Source organism: Callorhinchus milii, unplaced genomic scaffold (assembly GCF_018977255.1).
Source record: "Callorhinchus milii isolate IMCB2004 unplaced genomic scaffold, IMCB_Cmil_1.0 Scaffold18, whole genome shotgun sequence".
Lineage (NCBI taxonomy): Eukaryota > Metazoa > Chordata > Chondrichthyes > Chimaeriformes > Callorhinchidae > Callorhinchus > Callorhinchus milii.
The window spans coordinates 11619834-11627582 of NW_024704759.1; positions in this window are offsets into that span (position 1 = coordinate 11619834).

Here is a 7749-nt window from a genome sequence, read left to right on the forward strand (position 1 = left end):
CCTATCAACTATGCTGTTTAACAAGCATCTTGCTGAAGTGAAGCACTAGCAAGTAGAGCTATATGCTGATGAGGGGTGGAGGGGGTTTTCGTGTTAATATTTAATCTCTCCACCTCTTGATGTTTTTTTTGAAGCACTGATTTCCAAGGAAGCTTATTATTTAATGACATGTATTTGCTGATCTCAGCCACTGTTTTCTTAATATTTCTTAGTAAAAGTTGACTGGGCAGCGATCGTATTATGGATAACTGATTCATTTCAGCAGGCAGATCTTTACTGTCACCCACAAGTAGTAAATAACACTGCCGGCTGAACTTTCAAGATCAAAATGACATGACACAGGGCAATAGCATAGTGCAGAATCTGCAGATAAATGAAATCCATGATTGTAACAAATGAACTAATTTACCCCATGAAAATCTCTGTTCAACCCTAGATTGTTAAACTAAAAATATTATAATATGCATAATCTAAACTCAGGCAATACCCAATATGAAAGTGACTCAGGTGAGATAATACTGATAACAACGCTCAGTGGTGGTTGCCTATAAGGAACTTAGAAATGTCCTCACAAAATGGAGTTAATGATTCAACAAATCATCGGTGTCTCAATTTTTAAAAAAGTAATTCTACATCTGTAACCCTTTTACTGATGGAAAATAAATCCCTTCAAAATGTACTAATTAAACGCCAGATTTTACAATAGCTACATTAGTACGGGGTATAATTTGACCCAAACTCCCTTCAATCAGCAATCATTAATGACTCGATTTCATTGACATAGTGGTCACTTGTCTCTCTGTTCATTATTCAAATAGTCGCACCCACTGCTCATAGTTTTGACCACTTTTAATTCTTTCATTTATCAAATGCAAGGATTATTATTTATTGTTATGTTCTTTACAGTTTAAATCACACTGTAGAGATTGTTTCTAAGTGGTTTTCGGTGATGGGTCAGGTCAGCCAGACCAATAATACTGCCACATTACATATGAATGGGTGTTACTTTTCTTAGTGTGGTTGAGCTTCCTAAAGTAGCTATGTTTTCCAGGAGGTTGTTATCTTGTTGACCAGGTACTTTTCCAGCCATTTCAGAATAGTCTTATTAACAGTCCCAGTAGCACCAATGATTATAGGAACTATGGTTATGTTACATTGCAACATACATCCACATTCAATTTGTAGATCGATATTTTCCTTTATTATTGTTATTACTGCTTGTTCTTGCTTGCTCCTGACTGCTTCATGTGTAACTTGACTTCATTGCACTTGACAGTGAAGCCATTTTTCTACCATATATAATGGTCAAATAGATTTTATGTCTGATTCAACTTTAACCGATGTACCTCCTTTTCAATTGCCCAAACAAACTAGAGTAATTTAAAATCCAAAACGCCGATAAGTAAGAAGAAACTGTAGTCTGGAAATGTATCTTTGGAAAATACAGGCGAGGTGGTGGTTTTGTGAGCGTTTTCATTTGGTGCAAGTTATTTTTGTTGCATTGCTACATGTCAGAGACATATTTTGTTGTTGATTTCTTGCACTGTCACTGCTTGACACCCAAGAAAAACATTTCACTATATTAGAGGAAAACAATCTCCAGGTAAAAGGCATTTGTCCCCAATGGGTCAATAGTTTTTCAATCTCTCCCTTTTTTGCCATATTCTTTGCTTTATCAACTAACCACTAGGGAGTGGCACTGGATTTGCCTATGCTGTTACTCACCAATACTTCGAACATCTAGTAATGATGCCAGTAACGATTAATATAAATTGGAATGCATATTTTAAAATGGTATTACTGATTAATATTACACTCTGTTTGTATATTATTGATATATAATATATATGTATGTGAAAGGATAGGATGTGCAACCAACATTGAAAAAATAGCAGAGAAAGTGACAAATAAAATGAAGTGGTTAGACAATATTAAACAAATAATAAATAAAATAATCCTTGCACTTAATATAGCGCCTTATCACGTCTTTGAGACACTTCAAAGCGCTTCGCAGAATATACTGTAAAGTGAATTGACTGTATACTTTGTGGGCAAAATACTTGACATGGAGACAATGTGAGATGAAGATATTAAACATGGATTGTGAACATTTGTAGACCATTAGACATAAGTAAACCCGGGAGAGGTAAGGAGTTCCACAGTTTTAAGGGTTTGGAAACGAATGAGGAGACAAGTGTACTGAGCCTTGACTTCAATAAAATGAACAGGTAATGAAAAGGAAAAGCATGTATTTGGAACTTTTGAGGAACAGAGACGACAAAGCAGAATTGTTCAGGATGAATGCGAAGGAAAAAGACAATTTTTTTNGTGGAGGGAGGTTGAGGATGGAGTCCAGAGGTGAGAGGGGATTCCAGATCACACACAAATCTTTTCTTACGTTTTAGTCAAGAGTTTGAGTGGTACAAAGAGATTCTCCCCAGATATAATAAGCTAAATTCAAAGCTTGCAGGAACTTGACCTTTAGAAACAGTTGAGAATAGTTGAGAGAAAAGCATTTGGCACGGAGGAGGAAACCAAGGTCCGTGAGGGCAGGTAGAGCAATGGAGAAGATATGGACATTCCATTTGAGATCAGGGGAGATAATGAAGCCAAGAATTTGAAAGATGAAGAAGAATTAAGAGTGGAGCCATTACAGGTGATAGCACAGCAAATTTGCACACAAGCACAAAGATTGGTCATTAGTATTTATAGTCCATGGTAGTTAGCCCTTCTGAATAAAAGACAACACATCAGTCATGTAAAAGAGAGTTAATACACAGTAATGTATCGTGGCATATTGTCTCCATGTCAATTTGTGACAGTGAATTGCACGTTGCAAACTGGGTAAGATAAATACTTGCTCGAGTAGAAAAGCTTTAACACCAAATTATGAAGAAGGTTATATGTATGGAGGAGACATGAAGAAAAAAAAATGCATTGTATGCTCCAAGTAAATAAAATATAGAGGGAGATGCGTATAACAAATTGATAAGAAATATACATGCACCATATAGTTTTAATTTTTCTTATTACCACATGCCTGGAAGTGGAGGAAAAGTTTCTGTATTCAATTATTGGTGAATGATAACCAAAGGATATTTTAGTATTTTTTTTTAAATGGCTTAATAAACTGCAGGTTTGTGCTCACAAATATCTGAATAAACTACTAGATACATCCATTAGCTATCTATAACTGCATACGGGATACCAAACAGTTTAATACATGCACATAAATCTAATTCATATGTTACATGTAACCACACTTTCCAATTGGAAAGCAGTTGCAAACTAAAAAGTGACGATAACACTTGTGTTCCAAGTGTGAACTTGATAATCAGAGGGGTTATAAAGAAATGTATAAAGAAATTGTGTGAAGACATGACATACTGAACAATCTCCTGAAAAGCTGCTGAACTCATGGATTGAAAATAGTGTTTGAATGGAAAAAAGAATAAATCTGCATTTGTGGAGTTGCAATTTGTTTGAAAATCTGACCCTGTGCCCTATTTGTTTGAGTAAGAAAAATTGCAGAATCCGTTTGCCATAGCCATGTTTGTTGTCTAGAGCTCTGTGGTCTTCTGATGTGTTCTATGTGATAAACTGTGATGTGGGGGGGCGGAATTGGAGAGGTCATCTTTCGCATTTTTCAGGAGATAAAGACTTGGATCTTTAACAACGTTTAAACCAAAGTCTTTTTCAATCTTTTCTTGAATGTTCAAGTTCCCGCGAAACATACATGCACTCATCTTTTATTAATTTGGACAATACTTATAGTTTTTAAGCACGTTAATGATTTATCTATGTGCTCGTTTCAGTCATTCTGCAAATAAACAACACTGTATGAACATACCTAGGATCGAAGCAGTTTGTGGACATTTTAACTTGCATTTGTACAGTGGTTCCTAGCAAGCAAGATAAGCATTTCTAGTTTGAAAGAATGTGTGTTTTTCTTTTATGACTTAATAAGTCACAGGTTTAATGTGATGGCATCCTCATAGACAATGATCAACCATGTAGAAGCCGATATATCCTTCTCTGACTGAGAGAGACACATTGGTATCTGTTACTTAGCATCCACTTCCACTCATGTGTACAGTGAAATCTCCTTGTAACAAACCACCTCTCATTATTACACACACAGCAAATATTCCAATTACTGCTATTGGAGAGGCAAAAACATATCATGAGCACGACTGTCATTATCCAAATGTATGCAGTGAATATATTCATCTGATCCATCTTTTCTCATCTGCTGCATGCTTCCGCTTTCTTTTGCTACCTTATTTCAGTGTATATCCACAGATATACCATTTCATAAAATATTATTTCGATGCTTTGCTAAATATAGGGCAACCCTATCAGAACATCTCTTTCCCTCCAGCAGATTTGTTTAGAACACACATCTACTGTGCACCCACATTAACAGGACAATGTTTCGCCCACAAAATATACAGTCACTACACTTTACAGTATATTTTTTTTTAACCCAGCCCCAAGAGAAAAATATATTAGTGACTTAAAAGAAGCTTGTAATATTCTATTGGCACAGTGCAGGTATTTGAATGTATTGCACATACTGTAATTACATGACAATACACTAGTACTAGTAACATAAAAAAGAGAAAAAAGGCAGAAATATAATGTTCAGTTCTGTAAATTTGATCAGTTTCTATACACTTTTGTCCCTGTAACTTTAAGACTCTACTTCAATAGGAATGAACAGATCTGTTGCACTTAAATCATGAAACAGAAATAAGACACTCTGATTTACAAATATTCAACAAGCACTTGTACAGTACAGACCTGCTGATCACTGATAACGTATAAAAAATGTGTCCAAATTTTGAATCACATTTTACAATTTTGGTTTCAATGAGTGTTTCACCAATGATTTGGAACAGCTATTGATCTGAACGTTTTGGGCCTAGTAAACTATTTCCCCTTGGGTTAAAGAAGTAATAATAATAAATAATAATCCTTGCATTTGATATAGCGCTTTTCACATCTTCGAGACGTCTCAAAGCACTTCGCAGAATATACTGCAAAATGAATTGACTGTATATTTGTGGGCGAAACGCAGCAGCCAATTGCTCACTGCAGTGTCCCACAAACAGGCATGGATTGAAGTGACCAAATTATTATTTTCTTTAGGGATTATTATCCTGGAAAAATGATCCGCCAATTGACTAACAACCAGGTTTCTATTGCTGCCAGGTAAAGAGAGGGTGTGGAATGTGGAAACCTGCCCAACATTTTGCTCTGCTGGGAATAGAACCCAGGTCTCTCGCTTACGAGGTGAATGCTCTGAGCTACTGAGCTACAGGACTCCACGTAATATTGAATGTACAATAATGCCCACAGTCAATGACATACTCATGGTTACACCATTAAAGGAATCCTCAAAAACTGACTCCACTTGAAAAACTGAAATCATACAAGTGGCTCATATCTTATCAACACTGCCATTACATATTCCACGTGTCACTGCCAGAATTTGATTCACTCTGAAGGGTAGAGTTATCGTGGTCAATGCAAATCCCAATAAAATGCAATCTACAAGGTTAAAGAACAGTAGAAAAATGCCTCCCTAAGATACAACCTACGAATTAGGGCAAAGGTTAAAAAAAATTCTATTTGGAGGTTTTTTTTTCATGATACAATATGGGCAAGAAATTCAGATTCAGAGTGACAAATGTGCTCATGTGGAGGGTGATGGAAAAAAAAAATTAGGCCTCTATGGTAAGCGACTGCTGCATGTCGTAGAGGTTCGGTTCTCTGTTACCACTTAACAAAACATTTGCTAAGTTTTCCTGAGTTACTCTACTACTTTCGAGCTCCAATCACAGCATAAACATTTTTTCTCATGTGCAACTAGGAGCTCAGAGAGGTGACTTGTGTTATTTTATTATAGAATAATATGTAGAAAAATACTTATGTCATCATTTGAACATTTTGCACTGGCAAACGGGATTTAAGCACTCAATGCTGCTCTTGGCTCTTTTGTGATGGATTTTTTGCTGTGCCTTTGCACGAAGGAGCATGTACCAATGAGCAAAGGTCAGCGTAAGTACAGTGCACATACCATGTTCACATAAATGTTTTCATTTCCAATGGACTGAAGGGGTGTGATCATTCTTCCATGATGGAGTTAGTGTGCACTGGTTGACCTTGTAGATCACTGGTCATTACAGTGTAATTTGGAAGGCACGTTAAAATAATGATCATAATTAAAAACCTGCAACTCAGAGAAAAAAAAGTGCATGTTCTACCCCTTACTTTTTCTTTTACCTAATGTCGTACGTGAAAAAAGGTATGTCTGATCTTCAAACCTTTTGCCGATGCAGTATATTCAAAACTATTCTGGATTAAACTAGGCAATAGTATAAGTAACAGTTGCCATTGTTAGAAAAAGTAAATCACTTTTTTTCACCCCCAAGTTATGCTGTGATTTACTTATACTAAGACCTAGTTTTCAAAAAGTAAAGGCAATTGTTCTGAGTTGGATAGTGAGTCCTTTACCATTGTGAAAATTGGAATGGAGACTTTGTGTTATGATTGTGATGTTATTTTTCCTGATCTACACAGAGTGTCACTGATGTACGTTTACGTTGTCTCAGCACAATGATTTCAAGCATTTAGTTATCGTACGCAGACCGCACTATCCTTGTATCTAACCATAGATTAAACCTGTTTTCCTATTTGAGCTGAGAGTCCCTTGTCTCCTGGCTGATTCTGCTCAATTCCAGACAGCACTCCATATCCCATCTCCATTGAGTTACCGCTGATATCTTTAAATTCTCTGTAATAAAGGCAATCAGTGGAATTTTAAGGCAGGGTTGTCGTGCTGCTGAATTGTTGTCAAGAAGGTCAAATACCTGCAGAAACATCCAGGAACAGCCTTTACTGAAAAATGACACTCAAATCACTGTGTTGGCCACCAGGGAACATCATATTGTTTTTAATGTTAAAATTAAAACATGAATAACCGGCACAACGATGCCATTGTGGAATTCTGTCGCTAAATGGTTAGAGAGTTCGCCTCGCAAGCGAGAGAACCCGGGTTCGATTCCCGGGCAGGGCAAAACCTTTGGCATGTTTCCTTACTCCACACACCTCTGTTTATCTAGCAGTTAGTAGGAACCCAGCTGTTAGTCGATTGGCGGATCACTTTTCTGGGGTAATAATCCCTCAAAAAATAATTTGGTCACTTCAATCCACTGCTGTTTGTGGGACGCTGCTGTACACAATTGTCTGCCCCGTTTCGCCCACAAAATATACAGTCAATTCACCTTACAGTATATTCTGTGAGAATTCTCGATGACGTGATAAGGTATAATATCAAATGCACGGATTATGATTATTATTAATATCATTCCCATCAGGACTCGTGCAATTGCAATCGCAAATGTGATCTGTCTGTTTGATTATGGAAAAGGCCTGACACATAGTGATGAATATGTTGAAGTTACATGAGAGTTTACCTCACACCCTCTGAATCACATGTGCCACAATGTTAAAAGAATGAGGAGCTCAGTAAGATAATAATAAAGTAATCCTTGCATTTGATATAGCACCTTCAAGAGTCTCAAATTGCTTCATAGAAGGATCATCAGCCTCTCCTACCTCCTGGAATTTTGATGCCTTCTTTTTAGGTCTTGTTTCTTAGAGGGAAATAATATGTAGCGCTTTCTAATTTCTGTATTAAGGAGGGGAATTATTTACAAGCACCATTTTTATTTTATTATTACA